This window comes from Oncorhynchus nerka, linkage group LG28 (genome assembly GCF_034236695.1).
Source record: "Oncorhynchus nerka isolate Pitt River linkage group LG28, Oner_Uvic_2.0, whole genome shotgun sequence".
NCBI classification, from domain to species: Eukaryota; Metazoa; Chordata; class Actinopteri; order Salmoniformes; family Salmonidae; genus Oncorhynchus; species Oncorhynchus nerka.
The window spans coordinates 73,817,536-73,840,672 of record NC_088423.1 but is presented as its reverse complement, the minus strand read 5'-3'; the positions used below and the strand labels follow the sequence as shown (position 1 = coordinate 73,840,672).

Sequence of the window (23,137 nt, the reverse complement as noted above, 5' to 3'; positions counted from 1 at the left end):
GCAATCATATCCACCCTGTGCAGAAATAATATATTCAAATGTGTATGTTTTCATGCAGCCTGGTGGGCAAGCTCAAACTTTGACAGGTCTGGAATTCTATTTCATTAAACCTGAGCCAGTGACACGTTACCCTGCTCAGAGAGAGAGAGGACATCAGGCTCTGACACCAGGGAGCTGGCCCTATCAGTGGCAGGGCAGGCTGGATGATTGCACAGGTCTCTGTGAGGGAGCGCTAAATCTAATCTAATCTGAGACGAGGCCGAGGCTCCTCTCTGCATTACCATGGAGCAGCCCGCCATGTCCCACAGCAACAGGGAAATTATAGCGCTGGCACAAATGGCATTGTGTGTGTAGACATGCATGGAGAGAGTACCACTCGGGACTGCGCACACACACACACACACACACCACAGCGTAACGCTATACATGCTTCTGGGTTCAACAGAATGAATACGTGTTGATGAATAAACATGAGGGATAACATGAATGCAGGAGTGAGTCACAGCAATGCCAGTGGAACCAGAGTTTTAAAATACACTAACAGTGTCACAGTTTGATCACTTGTCATTGTGGCCTGTAGTATTCAACATTCCAAAAACATTTTAAAAGGTTAACATTACTGCACACAAGAGGGCAACAATGCTGACAGAGGTACCAGCAAGTAAGGGCACTACAGTGAGTTCTGCACTGTGTGTGCGTGGATAGAAGGGGTAGAAGGGTTCTGGTCACTATATCCATGGCAACTGTACCGTACCTCTTAGACCAGAAGCCATTAAAGCCATCCTGATGAACTCGTTCATTATTCATGGCTCCCATTCCTTCTCCAGGGTTGCACTTCATTTCCCCTCCTATCACACGACACAGAGCCGAGCGGGCCAACTCTCAGGTGGGTTCAGTCATCATGATAGGCCGGGGAGACCAGAGGCTAATGAGATCAACTCCTGGATCTATTTATAGCTCTCCGCTCTCCCTTCTCTCACCTCTCCACTCCTAGGCACTTTGTAAGAGTAGAGCAGGAGGATATACAGAACAGGATTAGAACAGAACCATGGAAGCAGCAATGGGCCCTCTGAGAAGGGAAAAGACTTAACAGCCTCTAACAGTTCTCTAAAGTAGTAGTCCTGTCCCCATCCCCTCAGAGGGGTAGGTTACCTCTTTTACTGCTCCTACTCTGGGGAGCTAAAACTGGTCCCCCTGTCCTGGACCAGCTATAATAGACTTTCCAGAGGGCTCTCCAGAAGTGTCACAGTCACCCTGGGAATTAAAAGCAGTTTAAAAGCAGCTCTGTCCTGAGTGAGAAACAGTTAGACTGGGCCTAGTCTCACAGGCTCTCCACCGCTCTCCTCCAGAGAGTCGCTAATGAGCTCAAACTAAGTGATGGATGTCAATGCAGACCCAGACTAAATGTGACTGAACTAAACTCAGCAAAAAAAGGAAACGTACTCTCACTGTCACTGCGTTTATTTTCAGCAAACTTAACATGTGTAAATATTTGTATGAACAAAACAAGATTCAACAACTGAGACAAACTGAACAAGTTCCACAGACATGTGACTAACAGAAATGGAACAATGTGTCCCTGAACAAAGGGGGGGTCCAAATCAAAAGCAACAGTCAGTATCTGGTGTGGCCACCAGCTGCATTAAGTACTGCAGTGCATCTCCTCCTGGCAAATCTGGTGCAGTCCATGAGTTCTTGCTGTGAGATGTTACCCCATTCTTCCACCAAGGCACCTGCAAGTTCCCGGACATCTCTGGGGGAATGGCCCTCACCCGCCGATCCAACAACAATTGCATATACAGGTATGCAGTGTCTTAAAAGTCTGTCCTTTCCTCAGTCTCTCTCATCAGCACCCTTCCTTTTCTCCATCTCCTCACATGACCCATCCTCATTAGAATTTCCAACATCTCAATCCCAGGTGGCCCTCTGACTGGAGGTGAACAAAGTCAACATGAAATGGAGCGACCCCCCCCCCACCCCCTTTCCAAGACAGTTAGTTACTCCCGTTCCCATGGAGACAAAGTTGCAACGATAAACTGATTTTATGATCAAATATTGAACGGTGTGGTCTTTGTTAAGCAGGGCGGGGGTAGAATAGCTGCTAGACTTAAAACATTATTATGATTGTGTATGTACAACAATATTGGATGTTTGGGGTGTCAAAATCTAAAGTAAAACATTTCAAAACCTGAACTTCCCTGCCACAGACAGAGAGGAAATTGAAAAGGCTTAACATTACTCACATCAGATCTGTTGGTCCTACAAGTTCCAGTCACCAGATGGATTGTAGAAGGCTTCTCTACATGTACAAAACATGTAGTCGCTTATTCATCTGCCACACTGTATGTGATCTCGTGTTTGTGTCTGGTCTTCAAAACAAGTTGTCAAAACTAATCCAACTCACAATCCTACTCAGCATTAAAACCACTCATACGTAATCTCTGAGTGAGCAAAAACACACTCCAACAAACGAGACGCTGACAGAGACCCATTTCTCTATTTGGGGGATTCAGTGTATTACCCCTCCATCTACAGAGAGCCGGGGACAGACAACATTACAGTGAGAGTGGATGGGCCTTAGGGTAATTTGATGACCCCCCTAGCAGAGACCGAAGCAGAAGATGATGATCGACTGGAGGTGTAAGTGACAGGGTATTATATTTAGGCTGTTCTCTCACACCGGATGGCATTGTTGGCTCAGCATTCGCCAGTCCCTCCCCAAAGTCAAAACTGTAATAGATATCAAATAGGGCATTAAATCACACGTTGTTGGCAAAACAAAGCTCCAGGAAATAGTGTTTCTATAGATAAGAGGGTCATTTTCAAGAAGCACTTTCTGGAGATTTATCTGTAGGAGGAAATAAAAGCACATATTTTAGGTACAGGATCATTTCCCTCGGTACCAGAGGGTGTGGTGGGAACTCCAGCTCTTAGCCAGGGCACAATGAGGGCTGGATCTGAAGGACACAGCATGGGGAAGCTCTTTGTGGAACACCTGCCTGACATTCACAGTAGGATTAACACAATCCCACAATTTAAGATCACTGATTGAGAGAGCTGGGCGCACGCATACACACACGCACGCACAAAATGCACACACACACACTGCAGGTAAAACATATGCTCTGGTTGTCTGAAGTTCATGAAACATTTGGAGGCCAACTGTCAAAAAGGTCTGATTGGTTAATACAATTAGGCTCTTAACCCTTGACAGAGACCAGAGAGGGCAGGAGGGTCAGGTGATGGGAGGTGTTGGTTGGGAGTGTAGGCATATAGACTGAGCTGCAGGGGAAACTAGACAAAACTGACAAACTGCTCTGCTCCTCTTGTGCACTGGGCAACCAAGATGCATAGCACAGTGTCCATATCGGTTGATCATTAGTCAAACAGTTCTGTAGTGGGTAAACATCAGGGATGTTAGTGCCGTGCGATGGTTAGGAAGCGCCTCTAATAGGTTGCTTTCTGGTTCACAAGCCAGGTAGGAGGAGTGCAATGACTGTTCATCAAACTAAAATGAAAGCGGCTTCATCCAACCGGTAGAGTGATGGGAGATAATGGTACAGGACTTGACCTCGCTATTGCTATTTCCGAGAGAATCAACACATTTCTCATCTCAGTGTGAAAAAAACATTTGCATTTCCAGCATATTTGGGTCAATTTTGTTTTGATTTCCACACAGAGTTTCTCTCTCAGCAGCCGGAATGAATAAATAAATTCATCCAACCAAATAATTCAGGCAACGGGAGATGTGGGGAGGAGAGGAGAGGGACACAAAATTATTCATTCAGAGAGCGGTGGCACAGCAGAGGACAACCACAGTCTCATCATCTACACTGAGTGTCTATGAGGAGCCCACTGAACACTAATAACATGGGTGTATTTCAGATCGATGTCACAGACTTCGGAATTGGGCCCAACGTCAAATAAACCAATCAGACACACTCTTTCCAGGATGCAAGGCAGACAGGCGCGAACCAGGACATGAGCACACATAAATGAGATGCACAAGCCCAGCTAAAGCGAGCAGGCACTGAATCACTAAAACAATACAGGAGTTGAGCTCATGTTGCTTTTGTCCCTGTAAGATCACAGAGGTGTGGGGATTGGATAGGGCTGTGTGTGCATACTGTTAACTCAGTCAAGCCAAACGCTCTACTGTCTCTCAGTAGTACTGGAATCAGGTGTCTTCCCAGCAGTAGTCTAAATTTAAAGCCTGCCGTTCTGCCAAACACCATGGCAGCGGGGTAGAGCCAGGGGCAGGGTGGCAGGGCCTTCCCTAGCGGTGACAGGATGTGTTCAATGCCCTCTTCAGCACACAGAGCCACCTGGCAGCCTCTCCTCTTCTCCTCCAGACAGCAGCCAAACCCTGAGCCTCGTCAGCAGACAACCCTCGTCAGCAGACAACCCTCGTCAGCAGACAACCCTCGTCAGCAGACAACCCTCGTCAGCAGACAACGTCCAAGAACAGAAAACAAGACACAGTCAAAGCAGCAGACCAAGATGTCAATATCGATGTGGATTTCCTGGTTAAATAAAGGTTTATTTATTTACTGATTTAAAACCTTCAAAATGTTCTTGTCCAGGGTACTAGACCATTGTTCTTGGCAGTGATTGTAGTGTGTGTTTTGTGAGGTTGTGGTGTTCAGACCTGGAGTGTGCTGTACAGGCACGCCAGGTCAGTCACCCCACAGGGGGGGACGACATTCCATTCTGTCCCCAAGGGTCCACCCCTACTCTGAGCCCTGCGGCCAGCCAGCCGGTCACCATGACAACTGCTTCAGGGTTACAGGTCACTGTTGGCCCCCAGCCACCCTCCTGCTCAGCAGTGAGAGATGTCAGGAGGGCCAACCAAAACTTTCAAGGGTTTAACACCCCTCAGAGACTATTGTAATTAAGTGATGGTGTTGGCGCATTTGAATGTGAAGGCCCAGCACCTCCATTAAAAAGACAGCATTGATTGCACATTTACACCATTTTCTCAGAGGAGTTCTCACTCATCCTCCAACATCAAACCTTCATGAAATACACCTCACCAACCCTTGCCGAGGCTGAGCTTGAACATGCAAACAGAAAAATGCTGCTTATGTAACTGGTGTGAACAATAATAATCATTTGGTGGGTGCTTATATTTGTCCTATTTCACACATGTACAAGTGTGCATTAATATGCATGTGTGATGGCTAGCTAGTTAGCAGTGCACACTAGTAGCGTTTCAAATCGGTGTCGTCACAAACCTTTAAAAAGTTGTTTCCTTTGCTCTGCAAGGGCAGCGGCATTTGTGGAGTGATAGGTGGGTGACTTGTCAGTATGTTCAGAGGGTTTCTGGTTAGGCCCAGGTTGGGGCAAGGAGAGGGACGGAAGCAGCAGACTTATCAGCCTCTGTTTACTGTAAGCGAACTTACTGCTCAACCTACAGACCACGTTTGACTTCCAAAGAAGCAGTGGTTATAAAACAACAAACAAGCCAAACTGATAGAGATAATGAGAGGTTTCTCTGGCCTCAGCTGAGCCGCTCACAGTCTCGGTGGGTTTGTCGAGGGCAGGTTTTGCGTCCGAGGGGGACAATGTTAACTTGTTAGAGAAGCGTTCCCGTTGTGGGGATCAAATCAGCGGAAATTTCAAGTGCGCTACGTATAGTTTTTGATCAAACTCAAACTTTCATTAAAATACACATTCAAGGTACTGAATTAAAGCTACACTCGTTGTGAATCTAGCTACCGAGTCAGATTTGTAAAATGCTTTTCGGCGAAAGCATGAGAAGCTATTATCTGACAGCATGTACCCCCAAAATACTGCAACGTCACCTAACGACAGATTTTGCGATAGCCGGGGCTACCCAAAACGCACAAATAAAATATAAAACATTCATTACCTTTGACGAGCTTCTTTCTTGGCACTCCTAGATGTCCCATAAACATGATTTTGGGTCTTTTTTCGATTAAATCTGTCCATATATAGCCTAGATATCGATCTATGAAGACTGTGTGAACAACGAAAAAAAAAGCGTCCCGAGTAGAAGCAACAGGTTAACGTCATTTTTTTAAATTAAAAAAGTTGACGATAAACTTTCACAAAACACTTCGAAATACTTTTGTAATGCAACTTTAGGTATTAGTAAACGTTAATAAGCGATCAAATTGATTACGAGGCGAAGTATATTCTATAGCGGTCGTCTGGAAATAATGTCCGGGTAAATCTCAACCAAAATATCCGGTCGTCTTTTTGACCCAAGAAACAAATCCTAGGCAAATGACAAGACTGTTGACATCGTGTGGAAGCTGTAGGTATTGCAACCTCGGCCTCATTTAATCTGGGTCACCTTTAACCTGTTGCTTCTACTCGGGACGCTTGCGTCCCAACTAGAGCTCTGGAAATGCAAATGCGCTACGCTAAATGCTAATAGTATTAGTTAAAACTCAAAAGTTCATTAAAATACACATGCAGGGTATCGAATTAAAGCTACACTCGTTGTGAATCCAGGCAACAAGTCAGATTTTTAAAATGCTTTTCGGCGAAAGCATGAGAAGCTATTATCTGATAGCATGTAACACCCAAAAAGACCCACAGGGGACGTAAACAAAATAATTAGCATTTCGGCGTTACACAAACCGCACAATAAAATAGAAAACATTCATTACCTTTCACCATCTTCTTTGTTGGCACTCCTAGATGTCCCATAAACACTATTTGGGTCTTTATTTCGATTAAATCGGTCCATATAAAGCCTAGATATCGTTATATGTAGACTGTGTGATAAACGAAAAAAAACATTGTTTCAAAACGTAACGTCATTTTTTTAAATTCAAAAAGTCGACGATAAACTTTCACAAAACACTTTGAAATACGTTTGTAATGCAACTTTAGGTATTAGTAAACGTTAATAAGCGATAAAATTCATCAGGAGGCGATGTAAAGATCATTAGCTGTCCGTCTGGAAAAATGTCCGGCTAGAAACTCAACGAAAATATCCGGTCCCAGACCGGATTAGATACGGTGTCCTGTATGTGTTTGACCAAGAAAAAACTCGAAGGGAAATGACAAGACTCTAGACACCCTGTGGAAGCTGTAGGTACTGCAACCTCAGGCAATTAATTGTGGTTCACGTTTATCAATGGGTTCAAGTAGCGCATGGATATATTTTCCCCATTTTCAGTGATCAGTTTTTCCTGTGCTTTTCGATGTAAATGCCGTTCTGGTAAAGCCACAGCAGTGATTTAACCAGTTTTTTAAACGTCTGAGTGTTTTCTATCCACACAGACTAAGCAAATGCATATACTATATTCCTGGCATGAGTAGCAGGGCACTGAAATGTAGCGCGATTTTTAACAAAAAGCTGCGAAAATTCGCAGCTTCCTAAATTAAGGGCCTGCAGAGTGAGGACTGAACCCACCGGTTGGGAAAGCTCCCTCGCAGGCGGCCGCATTTCTCAGCTATTTCACATGCACCATAATTGCAGGCCTTGTGGTCTACTTCGTGTACAAGCAAGTCGAGGAATGGAAGGGAGCTGGACTTTCAGAGAAAGGCTGCAGTCTGAGTCTCAGAGAGAGAGACACAGAGAGAGACACAGCGAGAGCCAGAGACAGAGAGAGAACTGAGGCCTACTAATTATAACCTCTCTAGCTTTCTGTCCTAGTCTGTGGTGTTTCCCACTCAGCCAAACCAGCTTCAGACCCAGATAGGGCTGGCACAATTACCGTATAACTGTGTAACCAGTGGTTATGGATGAAGACAGTCAATGAAAATAATATAACTGTCATAACCACTAAAAAATGTGACTTCACGATACAATAATTTTGACTTCAATACTGATACCAGGTTTGTATTCCAATACTTGACACCGAAACGATACCGAAGACATACCACGGCAAAACAAGGCATATTAGCTAAAGTCACAGAATAACCATAGGGCTTTATTTTTTTTTACATTGAACAACAATATGTTGATAACAGGTAGAAAAACTAAAATATATCTTCCATTATAACTTCTTAAAAAATAAAACACCATATTAAAAACAGAGGAATGTTACATTTTCCTAATGAAAAATCATATCTGAGACTCATACAATTACATCCGTATTAAATTATATTTTTTAATTTTATACATATCAGGGTTAATTTTCTCATGGCCATAATATTTGGTCAAATGACATTCATAAGACCTAAGATTCATTATTCATTACAGCAAAATCATTTATTGTATTAAATTAATAGTTTAGTTCCGAAACAAAAACTCTGAAGCTTCTTTATTGCAATAGCCATAGAAATTCAATGGATTTTACACAGCATACTACGATTCCCAGAGTGCATTTTAACTCCCAGGGTGCAATTCGCCACCCAGGGCTGCTGGCTGGCTATTGGCTACTGCTAGCAAGCCCAGACAACCACAAAGTAATCTAAATATATTGCTGTCATAGCCAAGTTGTGTATTTCACAAATTAAATCAAAACAGGGAATATGAGAACAGTCTTCAAAGCAATTTGCTCATGTGGAGTGGAGAGTCAACATTCATTAACAACTGATAAAACAAAGGGGGTGGGGTTGCTTGGCTGTGGTCCCTTCATGGAAAACCTGCATCTCTGATAATAAAATATTCACAAGCAGTCAAATGCATCACTGCAACAGATACTGTAAAAAGACCAAGACAGACACAAAACACCAACCCTCCCACGTACGCTACCCCACAGCAACAGGAACAGACATACAGCCTCCTAGATCATACAAGCTGTTTTTACTGGTATGTTTAGTGACTGGGTTCCAGTCTTTCTTGTGAGTAACTGTGCTGTCAAGATCAAAACCATTTCAAAGCTTTCTAGTGAAATGTAATGAGAATTCAGAGGAAAATAATCAGTCGCATCCTGACTAAGTTGCCAGCTTTAATACGGCAGTCTGATGACTGCACAACAAGGCACTAAGACGTCAAACACAAGAGAAACAATCAAATAAACTACTGTACAGATGGTGTACTAAGGCACATGTCCTCCAAAATAATGATTTCCATGGAGTTGGCACGATACCAAGACATTACTGGAACCATAGGAAAACAAATCAAAGTCAGTGTACGGTGGCGTGTGGAGGTAATGGCGTGATGTGTGTGATGTGACTAGGAGTCGGAGGGAGGTGAAATGATCAACAGAGAGGGAAGGTGATAGGGGACAAGAGGTGGAGAGAGGGCGAGAGCGGGCGAGAGAGAGGGCGAGAGCGGGCGAGAGCGCGCGAGAGCAGAGAGAGAGAGAGCGAGAGCGAGAGAGAGAGGAGAGAGCAGGCGGAGAGAGGGCGAGAGTGGAGCGAGAGAGAGAGAGGTGGAGAGCGGAAGCGGGGAGAGAGAGAGAGGTGGAGGCGGGCGAGAGAGAGAGAGGTGGGAGCGGGCGAGAGAGAGAGGTGGAGAGCGGGCGAGAGAGACAGGTGGAGAGCGGGCGAGAGAGACAGGTGGGAGAGCGGGCGAGAGAGACAGAGGTGGAGAGCGGCGAGAGAGAGAGAGGTGGAGAGCGGCGAGGTGGAGAGAGGTGGAGAGGTGGAGAGAGAGAGAGAGAGGTGGAGAGCGAGAGAGAGAGGTGGAGAGAGAGAGAGAGAGAGGTGGAGGTGGAGCGAGAGAGAGGAGAGAGAGGTGGAGAGCGAGAGAGAGAGAGAGAGGTGGAGAGCGAGAGAGTGGAGAGAGAGAGAGAGAGGTGGAGAGCGAGAGAGAGAGAGAGAGAGGTGGAGAGCGAGAGAGAGGTGGAGAGAGGTGGAGAGAGAGAGAGAGGTGGAGAGAGAGAGAGAGAGAGGGCGAGAGCAGGCGAGAGCAGGCGAGAGAGAGAGAGAGAGCGAGGTGGAGAGAGGGCGAGAGCGGGCGAGAGAGAGAGAGGTGGAGAGCGGGCGAGAGAGAGAGAGGTGGAGAGCGGGCGAGAGAGAGAGAGGTGGAGAGCGGGAGAGAGAGAGAGGTGGAGAGCGGGCGAGAGAGACAGGTGGGAGAGCGGGCGAGAGAGACAGGTGGAGAGCGGGCGAGAGAGAGACAGGTGGAGAGCGGGCGAGAGAGAGAGAGGTGGAGAGCGGGCGAGGTGGAGAGCGGGAGAGGTGGAGAGCGGGGAGAGGTGGAGAGCGGGAGAGGTGGAGAGCGGGAGAGGTGGAGAGCGGGCGAGGTGGGAGAGCGGGAGAGGTGGAGAGCGGGCGAGGTGGAGAGCGGGCGAGAGTGGAGAGTGAGAGCGAAGAGAGAGAGAGAGAGAGGTGGAGAGCGAGGGAGAGAGAGAGAGAGAGAGGTGGAGAGAGAGAGAGGTGGAGAGTGGAGAGAGAGAGAGAGAGAGAGGTGGAGAGCGGGCGAGAGAGCGAGAGAGAGAGGTGGGAGAGCGGGCGAGAGAGAGAGAGAGAGGTGGAGAGCGGGCGAGAGAGAGAGAGAGGTGGAGAGCGGGCGAGAGAGAGAGAGAGAGAGCGGGCGAGGTGGAGAGAGCGGGCGAGAGAGAGAGAGAGAGGTGGAGAGCGGGCGAGAGAGAGAGAGAGAGGTGGAGAGCGGGCGAGAGAGAGAGAGAGGTGGAGAGCGGCGAGAGAGAGAGAGAGAGAGAGGTGGAGAGCGGGCGAGAGAGAGAGAGAGAGAGGTGGAGAGAGGGGAGAGAGAGAGAGAGAGAGAGGTGGAGAGCGGGCGAGAGAGAGAGAGAGAGAGGTGGAGAGCGGGAGAGAGGTGGAGAGAGAGAGAGAGAGAGAGGTGGAGAGCGGGCGAGAGAGAGAGAGAGAGAGAGGTGGAGAGCGGGCGGAGAGAGAGAGAGAGAGAGAGAGGTGGAGAGCGGGCGAGAGAGAGAGAGAGAGAGGTGGAGAGCGGGCGAGAGAGAGAGAGAGAGAGAGGTGGAGAGCGGGCGAGAGAGAGAGAGAGAGAGGTGGAGAGCGGGCGAGAGAGAGAGAGAGAGAGGTGGAGAGCGGGCGAGAGAGAGAGAGAGGTGGAGAGAGAGAGAGAGAGAGAGGTGGAGAGCGGGCGAGAGAGAGAGAGAGAGGTGGAGAGCGAGAGAGAGAGAGGTGGAGAGAGAGAGAGAGAGAGGTGGAGAGCGGGCGAGAGAGAGAGAGAGAGAGGTGAGAGCGCGGGCGAGAGAGAGAGAGGTGGAGAGCGGGGGAGAGAGAGGTGGAGAGCGGGCGAGAGAGGTGGAGAGCGGGCAGAGAGAGAGAGAGGTGGAGAGCGGAGCGAGAGAGAGAGAGAGGTGGAGAGCGGGCGAGAGAGAGAGAGAGAGGTGGAGAGAGGTGGAGAGAGAGAGAGAGAGGTGGAGAGCGGGCGAGAGAGAGAGAGAGAGAGGTGGAGAGCGGGCGAGAGAGAGAGAGAGAGGTGGAGAGCGGGCGAGAGAGAGAGAGAGGTGGAGAGCGGGAGAGAGAGAGAGAGAGAGGTGGAGAGTGGAGCGAGAGAGAGAGAGAGAGGTGGAGAGCGGGCGAGAGAGAGAGAGAGAGGTGGAGAGCGGGCGAGAGAGAGAGAGAGGTGGAGAGCGGGCGAGAGAGAGAGAGGTGGAGAGCGGGAGAGAGAGAGAGAGAGGTGGAGAGCGGGCGAGAGAGAGAGGTGGAGAGCGGGCGAGAGAGAGAGAGAGGTGGAGAGCGGGCGAGAGAGAGAGAGAGGTGGAGAGCGAGAGAGAGAGAGTGGAGAGAGAGAGGTGGAGAGCGGGCGAGAGAGAGAGAGAGGTGGAGGTGGAGAGCGGGCGAGAGAGAGAGAGAGGTGGAGAGCGGGCGAGAGAGAGAGAGAGGTGGAGAGCGGGCGAGAGAGAGAGAGAGGTGGAGAGCGGGAGAGAGAGAGAGAGGTGGAGAGCGGGCGAGAGAGAGAGAGAGGTGGAGAGCGGCGAGAGAGAGAGAGAGAGGTGGAGAGCGGGCGAGAGAGAGAGAGGTGGAGAGCGGGGAGAGAGAGAGAGGTGGAGAGCGGAGAGAGAGGTGGAGAGCGGGCGAGAGAGAGAGAGAGGTGGAGAGCGGGCGAGAGAGAGAGAGGTGGAGAGCGGGAGAGAGAGGTGGAGAGCGGGCGAGAGAGAGGTGGAGAGCGGGCGAGAGAGAGAGAGAGAGGTGGAGAGCGGGCGAGAGAGAGAGAGAGAGGTGGAGAGCGGGCGAGAGAGAGAGAGAGGTGGAGAGCGAGAGCGAGGAGGTGGAGAGAGAGAGAGAGGTGGAGAGCGGGCGAGAGAGAGAGAGGTGGAGAGCGGGCGAGAGAGAGAGAGAGGTGGAGAGCGGGAGAGAGAGAGAGAGGTGGAGAGCGGGAGAGAGAGAGAGAGGTGGAGAGAGAGAGAGAGAGAGAGGTGGAGAGCGAGAGAGAGAGAGAGAGGTGGAGAGCGGGCGAGAGAGAGAGAGAGGTGGAGAGCGGGCGAGAGAGAGAGAGAGGTGGAGAGCGGGCGAGAGAGAGAGAGAGGTGGAGAGCGGGAGAGAGAGAGAGAGGTGGAGAGCGGGCGAGAGAGAGAGAGAGGTGGAGAGCGGGCGAGAGAGAGAGAGAGGTGGAGAGCGGGCGAGAGAGAGAGAGAGAGGAGAGCGGGAGATCCCTCCGGGAGAGAGAGAGAGAGGTGGAGAGCTGGGGAGAGAGAGAGAGAGAGGTGGAGAGCGGGAGAGAGAGAGAGAGAGGTGGAGAGCGTGGCTGAGAGAGAGAGAGAGGTGGAGAGCGGGCGAGAGAGAGAGAGAGGTGGAGAGCGGGCGAGAGAGAGAGAGGTGGAGAGCGGGCGAGAGAGAGAGAGAGGTGGAGAGCGGGCGAGAGGTGGAGAGCGAGCGAGAGTTGCGAGAGAGTCAACAACTACAGACCAGAGGTCCAAAACTCTTGAACTCTCTTGGCCAGCTATCTCTCTCAGAATGGCAAATCAGTCAGGTTTCAAGAGTCATTCAACTGAGACTGCTCTTTCTGTATCACGGAGGTGGCTCTCATCCTTCTAGACCTATCGGCTGCCTTCGATAGAAGATCCTCCTCTCCACCCTCTCCGAGTTGGGCATCCGGCGCGCCCAGAGGTGGACCTGACAGGCGGGCGAGAATCCGTCTCCACACCACGTGCTCTCACCACTGGTGTCCCCAGGGCTCTGTTCTAGGCCCTCTCCTATTCTCGAGACACCAAGTCACTTGGCTCTGTCATAACCTCACATGGTCTCTCCTATCATTGCTATGCAGACGACACACAATTAATCTTCTCCTTTCCCCTTCTGATGACCAGGTGGATCTCTGCATGTCTGGGAGACATATCCGGTGGATGACGGATCACCACCTCAGAGCTGAAGGCAAGACGGAGCTGCTCTTCCTCCCGGGGAAGGACTGAGTTCCATGATCTCGCCATCACGGTGACAACTCCATTGTGTCCTCCTCCCAGAGCGCTAAGAACCTTGGCGTGATCCTGGACAACACCCTGTCGTTCTCAACTAACATCAAGGCGGTGGCCCGTTCCGAGGTTCATGCTCTACAACAGGTGGAGAGCGACCCTGCCTCACACAGGAAGCGAGGTCCTAATCCAGGCACTTGTCATCTCCCGTCTGGATTACTGCAACTCGCTGTTGGCTGGGCTCCCTGCCTGTGCCATTAAAGACAACTCATCCAGGAGCAGCCGGCTGGTGTTCAAGAGAGTCAGCTCCTCCGCTCCCTCCACTGGTCCAGGAAGCGGGCGCAGAGACCAGAGAGAGAGCCCTGAGCCTCCCTACCACTGAGGAAGTACAGTTCCCGCCTCAGCCCAGTCAAAACTGTCCGCTGCTCTGGCCCCCCGGGCTGGGAGTCAATCCACCTCCTGAGAGAAAGGTGAAGAGCGGTCCAGGAGGCCCTACACCCAAACAAGGGCGTTCATCCACCTCTGGCCTGCTCGCCTCCCTACCACTGAGGAACTACAGTTCCCGCTCAGCCCAGTCAAAAGGCTCTGGCCCCCAAGGTGGAACAAAGAGACGCCAGGACAGCGGAGTCAATCACCACCTTCCGAGAGACTGAAACCCCAGGTTTAAGGAATACCTAGATAGAGAAAAGTAAGAGGTGGAGAGCCCCCTGAAAAGATTTAGATGCAGACTGTTCCACTGGAGGTCATAAGGTGAATGAGAGATTTGTAAGAGAGGTGGATAAGAGCGTCTGCTAAATGACTTAAATGTAAATGTTAAATGGAGAGCGGGCGAGAGGTGGAGAGAGAGAGAGAGGTGGAGAGCGGGCGAGAGAGAGAGAGGTGGAGAGCGGGCGAGAGAGAGAGAGAGGTGGAGAGCGGGCGAGAGAGAGAGAGAGGTGGAGAGGTGAGAGAGAGAGAGGTGGAGAGCGGGCGAGAGAGAGAGGTGGAGAGCGGGCGAGAGAGAGAGAGGTGGAGAGCGGGCGAGAGAGAGAGAGGTGGAGAGCGGGCGAGAGAGAGAGAGGTGGAGAGCGGGCGAGAGAGAGAGAGGTGGAGAGCGGGCGAGAGAGAGAGAGGTGGAGAGCGGGCGAGAGAGAGAGAGGTGGAGAGCGGGCGAGAGAGAGAGAGGTGGAGAGCGGGCGAGAGAGAGAGAGGTGGAGAGCGGGCGAGAGAGAGAGGTGGAGAGCGGGCGAGAGAGAGAGAGGTGGAGAGCGGGAGAGAGAGAGAGAGAGGTGGAGAGCGGGCGAGAGAGAGAGAGGTGGAGAGCGGGCGAGAGAGAGAGAGGTGGAGAGCGGGCGAGAGAGAGAGAGGTGGAGAGCGGGGAGAGAGAGAGAGAGGTGGAGAGCGGGGAGAGAGAGAGAGGTGGAGAGCGGGGAGAGAGGTGAGAGAGGTGGGAGGCGGAGAGAGAGGTGGAGAGCGGGAGAGAGAGGTGGAGAGCGGGCGAGAGAGGTGGAGAGCGGGCGAGAGAGAGAGAGGTGGAGAGCGGGAGAGAGAGGTGGAGAGCGGGAGAGAGAGGTGGAGAGCGGGAGAGAGAGGTGGAGAGCGGGAGAGAGAGGTGGAGAGGGGAGAGAGAGGTAAGAGGAGAGAGGTGGAGAGATAGGGAGACAGTGTAACAAGTAGGGAGGATGCCAGTATCAGTGTGGCTACAGCAGCCTTCTCTGGGGTGTTGGCAGTGGGCAGGATGAGACCAGAGACCCACAGCATGGCATGACTAATGCAGCCTCCTTACAACACAGGCCTGTGTGTGCATGTGTGGTGTAAGAGCATGTAATGCAATGTATGACCTGTTGATTCATTCATGATGTTACAATAAAGCAGCAGCACGTCCATAACACAATAAGCCCAGCAGAAAATGATACCCAGGTTACATTTCTCTGTGGTAATGATGACAGGAGAGCTGAAATGTGAGCCCAGCTACTCTGCTACAACGTTACAGAGAGGTGCTGAGCAGACAGCTCAAATCTACACTAAGATCTGACACACACACGCACCACCACGACTCCTATTACAAAGAGACACCATAAAAACTCCACCCAAACCCTGCATTCATCCTACCACCACCACAACCATTACACTGGTTAAAAGGCTTTTAAGGCAGACTTCATTGTTTTCATTGTAAAAGTCTTATTTGATCTAAGCGTTAGCCTTTTGAAAACACACCAAGCGGTCACTCCATCTCCAACAGTCAGAGAGTGCACGTGTGTGCTTGGCTGTGAGAGACTAGGTCATCCAGGGGATGGCTGGCAGGCAGGGTTTCAAGCGGACCTAGTTGAGGGCAGTGGTTCCTGTCCAGGGTGGACGGTCCGTGATATTAGATCCAGCCACATGCACCAGCGACCTACAGGAGTTATTCAATCTGCTGAACGCCAGCCAACACCATTTCCCTGAGCGCTTGCACAACAGTGAACAATGAACCCAGCTCCAGCTGCCAGAAACAAAAGACACTAACTTTCCCTTCCCACACGCTGTATCCTTTACAACCAAATATTTGAGGAATATCCTTTTAAAAGTGTATCAGCGTGATTGATAGTTTTTCATTTCAACAGCTCAGTATTAAAAACAAGCTTCAGCAGAAGTCTCAAGTCTCCTTGGCCCTCTAGCATGGGAACTTTCTGAAAGTCTGGACACCCCTTCAAATTAGTGGATTCGGCAATTTCAGCCACAACCCGTTGCTGACAGGTGTATAAAAATCGAGCACACAGCCACGCAATCTCAATAGTCAAGTATTGGAGGTAAAATGGCCATACTGAATAGCTCAGAGACTTTCAAAGTTCTTCCCTGCTAGAACTACCCATGCTGTTATTGTGAAGGGGAAATGTTTAGGAGCAATGATGTCTCAGCCGTGAAGTGGTAGGCCACACAAGCTCACAGAAGGGGACCGCCGAATGCTGAAGTGCACAGCGCGTAAAAATCATTTGTCCTTGGTTGCAACACTGACTACAGAGTTCCAAACTGCCTCTAAAACAACGTCCGCACGATAACTGTTCGTCGGGAGCGTCATGAAATTAGTTTCCATGGCCGTGCAGCCGCACACAAGCATTAGATTGCCATGCGCAATGCCAAACTTCGGCTGGAGTAGAGTAAAGCTAGCCGCCATTGGACCCTAGAGTAGTGTAAACACCTTCTCTGACAGTCCAATGGACAAATCTGGATTTGGTGAATGCCAGGAGAACTCTACCTAACCGAATGCAGTGCCAACCTTAAAGTTTGGTGGGGGAGGAATAATGGTCTGGGGCTGTTTCTCTTGGTTCAGGCTAGGCCCCCTCGTTCCAGTGAAGGGAGATCTTAACGCTACATCATACATTCTAGACAATTATGTGCTTCCAACTTTGTGGCTACAGATTGGGGAAGCCCCTTCCTGTTTCCGCATGACAATGTCCCCGTGCGCAAAGTGAGGTCCATACAGAAATTATTTGTTGAGATCGCAGAACTTTTGGCCTAAACGCCCAACATCAGTGCCGACCTCACTAATGGTCTTGTGGCTGAATGGAAGCAAGACCCGCAACAATGTTCCAACATCTAGTGGAAAGCCTTCCCAGAAGAGCAGAAGCTGTTATAGCAGCAAAGGGGGGACCAACTCCATATTAATGCCTTTTATGAGATGTTAGACGAGCAGGTGTCCACATACACAAGTATCTACTAAGAGGTTTGGGTGATTCATCTCAGCCTCTTTGTAACCTTGACTCCATCTAATATCTTTAGAAGGTAGTAGTAGACCGGTGTGTGTAGTACACACTCATAGGGCTGAGGTCCGATGGGTTTTCTTCCTCTTTTCCCAAAATATTTGCATCACAAACCCTGCTGCTGCGGTCATTTGATTACAGTGGCATATGTTCTTCAAAGAGAGGACGCCGAAATGACAGAAATAATGTAGCCTAAACTACTGAAAATAAGCTTTTTACAAGATGAAATCATGACAGGGGCATTCTTATTAAAGAAGAGTCCAAACAGGCTATTTCAGGAAACTTTCTGAATGGGCATAGAGTATACCAAACATTAGGAACACCTTCCTAATATTGAGTTGCACCCCAACCCCACCCTCGTAACAGCCTCAATTCATTGGGGCATGGACTCAAGGTGTCAAAAGCATTCCACAGGGATGCTGGCCCATGTTGACTCCAATGCTTCCCACAGTTATGTAAAGTTGGTTGGATGTCCTTGGGTGGTGGACCATCTTGATACACACAGGAAACTATTCAGCAGCATAAGCAGGGTGAAGCTAAGCAGGGTGGGTCCTGGTCGAAAGAGCAGATGCTGCTGAAAGTGGTGTTGGAGGGCCAGTAAGGGGGCAGTCTTTCCTCTGGCCTAAAAAAAAAAAAAATTCCCAATGCCCCAGGGCAGTGAATGGAAATATTGCCCTTTGTATGGTGCCATCTTTCGGACACCCATTCAAATCTTGCCCATTCACTCTTTGAACACAAATGACATTAATAAGGGATCATAGGTGCCTTCCCGCCTTTGGGACAACGACTCCCATTGTTAGAGCGGAGAAATGAGCATCTCATTATTATATATAGATCTCTGGTTTCAGCCTCTTGCGAATATGGAAATGAAAGTTAGAGGGTGCACAGCGCATTGTTAGGGTGCTGGCTTCCCCTAAAAGGAAATTGATGTTTTGCCCAAATTATATAATTACTCCAGTCAAAATAAAAACGTCACCAGAGAGCATAACTTAGCCACAGAGCATCATTGGCTTATTTTTTTAAAACAGCTGTGGATTGTTTGAAGTCACAGGTGGGTAAGGTCTATACCCACTTCGGAAGCCTGCAATTTGCACAGCGCGTGTTGCAATATGTCTAGCTAATTGAGTTGCGGCTGTCAGTAAAAAGCATCTAAAATGTGAAGATAAGTGTCTTCAGTATAATTTAAGCTGTTGCAACATGAAGAATGGGGGGGGTGGCAAAGAATTGCGTCCCTCTCCAGAATGCATGCGCTCAGCTGTCTCCCGACAATTCTTGCGTTATTCATTGTGTGAATTGTTTGCCCTTTGATGGTTTTGTTTTTTAATCAATTCCGCATTACATATGACACCGTAGGCCTAGTAAATGTACCTTTAAACCCTCTTCATTTGGTTACATTAATTACTGTTAATGCATGAATTAGTCATTTACCATTATCATTCTCGTAGAGGAGACGTTGTTTGCTACAATTGTGAGAAACACGTTTTGGTTTATTTCAAACCATTATTTACACACTCTATGTGAGCAATGAGCATGTGTCTGGTTTCTCCGTCTCGTTAATGTCGGCAATGCGTACGCGCCTGAGCATTCATAGAAGAACCTGGCCTGCTTCTCGCAAATGGCAAATGTAGGAAAGTGCCCATTTGGGGGATGTCTGATTGTCTAAACTGGCCACCACTAATAAGCTGGCCTTCTCAGTCATTTAGTCTTCACCTCACACAGTAAGTCCACATCCAGATTATTATATTTCCTTACCGTATTTAACAAATATTTCCAACACTCCACCTCAATAATCAGCATCACTGATATATAGACTATGGACATGTTGCGTGTATTTGTTTCTATTTTAATTGTCGCCAACGTCATACTACAGCATAGTTGTCGCCTTCATACTTTCCTTGTCAATTCATTATCTTGTAGCCTATCCGGAAACCCTAAGGTAGGTAAGTTTTTTCATACGTTTTAAGTTGGCATGTTTCTACCGGCTGTAACGGAACTTTTTGAACTTTTTGTCCGATGTTCAGCGTGACCTGAACGCGCTTTTGGATTTGTTTACCAAATGCCCTAACAAAAGAAGATATTTGGACATAACTGATGGACATTATCGAACAAATCAAAACATTTATGGTGGAACTGGGATTCCTGGGAGTGCATTCTGATGAAGATCAAAGGTAAGGGAATATTTAAAATGCTATTTCTGAGTAATGTTGACTACCCAATATGGCAGGTATCTTTTTGGCTGCTTTGTTGTCTAAAGGCTGTACTCTGATTATTGCATGGTTTGCTTTCTCCGTAAAGTTTTTTTTAAATCTGACACAGCGGTTTCATTAAGGAGAAGTTTATCTAAAGTTCCATGTATAATAGTCAAATCTTTATCAATGTTTATTATGAGTATTTCTGTAAATTGATGTGGCTCTCTGCAATATCACTGCATGTTTTAGAACTACTGAACGTAACGCGCCAATATAAACTCTGATTTTTGTATATAAATATGAATTTTATCAAACAAAACATACATGTATTGTGTAAGATGGAGTCCTATGAGTGTCATCTGATGACGATCATCAAAGGTTAGTGATTCATTTTCTCTCTATTTCTGCTTTTTGTGACTCCTCTCTTTGGCTAGACAAAATGGCTGTGTTTTTCTGTGGCTTGGTGGTGACCTAACATAATCGTTTGTGGTGCTTTCGCTGTAAATCCTTTTTCAAATCAGACACTGTGGCTGGATTAACGAGAATTTTATCATTAAAATGGTGTAAAATACTTGTATGCTTGAGGAATTTGAATTTGGCGCCCTGCACTTTCACTGGCTGTTGCGGAACCCCAGTCCTAGATAGGTTAATCATAAAATGAAGAAAAATTCATGATATTTTGCTCTTTCACACTGAGGCTTGGTGATTAGAAGCCCGGGAGTGTTGGAAAGATTTTTCATATACTAAAGGAACTATCTTTTGCAATAGATGTGAGAAAAACAGACTTCGTTAACATTGTGTGAGGTGAAGAAAAAATGACTGGGAAGCTCAGCTTATTAGTGGTGGAGGTGGTGAGTCATGAAAGAAATCAGACATTGCCAAGTGGGCACTTTCCTACATTTTGCACGTAGCAGGCGTGAGAACGGTAAATAATACATGCATTCACAGAAATGAATATAACCAAATGACAGGGATTAACATTAAATTGCCTGTTTTTCAAACGCGAGGCTACCACATGGGCATTGGTAAAAATGCATTGCAGGCAGACACTGTATAGCCTAGGCTACTATTCTACTTGGCAGGGATAGGAGGGCGGCAATTTTTCTTTCTCGCCTAGGGCGGCATATCAGCCAGAGCTGGGCCTGGCCAGCATGGATTAGTATACAAATTAAGAAACTATTCAGTATCAAATTATACCATGCCAGGTTGGAGAGAATTGGCACATTGTCCACGACACATTAGTTCATTATAGGCCTCAGAGCCAGAACAACCTTGTCGACTGCTGTTGAATAATAACAAAGTATAAAAGAATGTCCACATCAAATATTTTTACTCAAGTGCCATAGGAGAGGAGATGTAGAAAGTTGAATAGACAGACTGAGTTAGCAAAACAATTGCTTAAATCATTAGCACACTCCTGCTATTAGGACAACTTTATCTACATGAAAATAAAGTTAATAAAAATAAATCCTAAAATGGATGTAAGTCTATTTAAACCATTTTGAGGGTTATTTTATGGTCATCAAGGTCTTTATCCATAACCTTTAGTTACACGGTTATTCAATTACTGTCACAGCCTTCTACACACATCCCTGTCAGATGTGAGGAGAGGTGACCCAGCGTGTTTCGTGTGTTTGAGTGTGTGCGGTCATTTGTGTCCCCTCAGCACATCTGGCTCTAGTTATAGCACTTGTGACCTGTGAGTGGTTCACCTCAGTCCTTCAGCCCTGACCCATCCCTGTCCTGAGAGGGAACAGGGGAATAACAGACACTGAAGTTCCCCTGGCTCGTCTCTGGTCCCTGGCCCCTCTGGTCCCTGGCGATCTGGGTGTCCACTCCTCTGATGTCGGCTCCAGATGGCCGCCTGCTGACCAGCTGGCTTTTCTTGTTTGGGAGTCGGGGTGCGGCCATCCCAGCCCAGCTCTGTCCAGAGGTTTACGTCATACTCAGGTCATGTCTCTTAACTGCGCAGCACCAAACAAGAGCAGCTTTTGCAATGCAATGCATTTCCCTCAACTACTGACTGTTCTCACGGGCCAAGTTGAGGATGGTTTCGCAGATGTTGAAAGGTCATTTACCTTTTAAATAATGCTCTGCCTTCAGGCTCATCACCAAAAAGGTTACAAAAAGTTACACGTGTTACAAAAACATCAAAATGTCCCATGCCTCAACTCCAACTCTGGAGCAAAACAAAGTTGATTCCACCATTCGCAAGATGCCAGAGACACTTTGAAGAATATCTTTACAGCGTAATGAATGTCAGGGGGTGCAGCAGAGAGGGGGATGGGCACACGTCTATAGGGAGCAACAAAGGCCAAAGACAATGCAGAGGTAAACTGTTAACCACCAAAACAGGTGGGAGGAGAAAGTTTCTCTGCACTACGAGACCGGCCAACTCCCATGGTTAGGTCTAAGGGCCAACTCCCATGGTTAGGTCTAAGGGCCAACTCCCATGGTTAGGTCTAAGGGCCAACTCCCATGGTTAGGTCTAAGGGCCAACTCCCATGGTTAGGTCTAAGGGCCAACTCCCATGGTTAGGTCTAAGGGCCAACTCCCATGGTTAGGTCTAAGGGCCAACTCCCATGGTTAGGTCTAAGGGCCAACTCCCATGGTTAGGTCTAAGGGCCAACTCCCATGGTTAGGTCTAAGGGCCAACTCCCATGGTTAGGTCTAAGGGCCAACTCCCATGGTTAGGTCTAAGGGCCAACTCCCATGGTTAGGTCTAAGGGCCAACTCCCATGGTTAGGTCTAAGGGCCAACTCCCATGGTTAGGTCTAAGGGCCAACTCCCATGGTTAGGTCTAAGGGCCAACTCCCATGGTTAGGTCTAAGGGCCACAGTCGCTGTGATATTACGGCAATTCAAATCTGCAGTCTAAGAGGCATCCTGCTCTGACTGTATAGAAGCTGCACGCTCCCTTAGACCCGTCAGCTCTCATTGGCTAAAGTAGGCCACAGCAGAGTTCACAGCACAGTCACAGGCCTGTTAAAGATTGACACAGCGATTGCACAAGTGTGCCATGTCACAAAACACTGCAAAGCCATAATGCAATACTTACCACAGCAGATCTATAGCCAAAGTGTTTCCAATACAGTCTCTCCAACCAAGGGAGTGGTAACTCGTAAGCCAACAAAGTCACCTTACCACACCACAATGGGCGCTAACAGTTTCTCCTAAAAGACCATATCATGAGAGAGTCCTTGTGTTCAGGCTGTGAGAGGAAAGGGGGAGTAGGGGTTGAAGAGGAGTTTGTGTTTGAGAGAGGTTGTATGAAGAGGGGTGAGGGAGCATGATATGGGTGAGTTCAGTTATGTTTAGGACCTGAACTGGTGCTGTGCACAGGAGAAAGCACCTTTGTGGAGTCGAGCTGAATTCTGCCTAGTGGGGCCTCAAAGCCCATCAGCGCGCCATTTTCTCTGTGTCGCCCTCTCCCAATAACCTCCTCATTCCTTGCTCTCCAGCCAATCACTTCAAACCCCTTTTGCCTCCCAGTCAATAGCCTGGACTCCCCAGGGACCAATTATGGGCTGTGTGAGTCCAGCCTCTTGTATTTGAGCCTGAGGTTCTGTTCCACATTAGCCATAGCTACATTTTAGAGGGCTAGAGAAAGCATCAATAGTAAAACAAAAAGGGTCACAGATGATTTATGGCTGGTGGAGTGGCTCAGGTCCAGCAGCTAGTAGAGAGACTTGGAGAGTTGGAAACACACACAGTTCCCATGAACACTGGATTATATTTATATCGTTCCAGATTGCCCTCTGTCCGATTTGAGACATGGTAAAGCTATTTATCAAAGCCAACTTCGTTCAAAATAGCAAAGTGTGTGTGTGTGTGTGTATCTGCTACATAGTGTTTTTCTGCAGCGGCAAGCTTTCATCTGTCCTCAGTGGCACCAGGCCTGGTGATTTACAGTAGGTGCAGGGAGTTCTGGTACTGCACTACAATATGCCCATGGACATTTGGAACCAAAAGTAATTTGGCACCGCTGCAATGCGCACTTACAATCGTCTAGTCCTCAT

General features: G+C 48.4%; 1 protein-coding gene across 5 annotated transcripts in view; it reads right to left on the bottom strand.

The window, feature by feature from the left end:
• The window catches only part of LOC135559543 (furin-like), a 118,797-nt gene that overhangs the window by 80,861 nt on the left and 14,799 nt on the right, over positions 1-23,137 (bottom strand). The gene's annotated exons all lie outside the window — the stretch shown is intronic.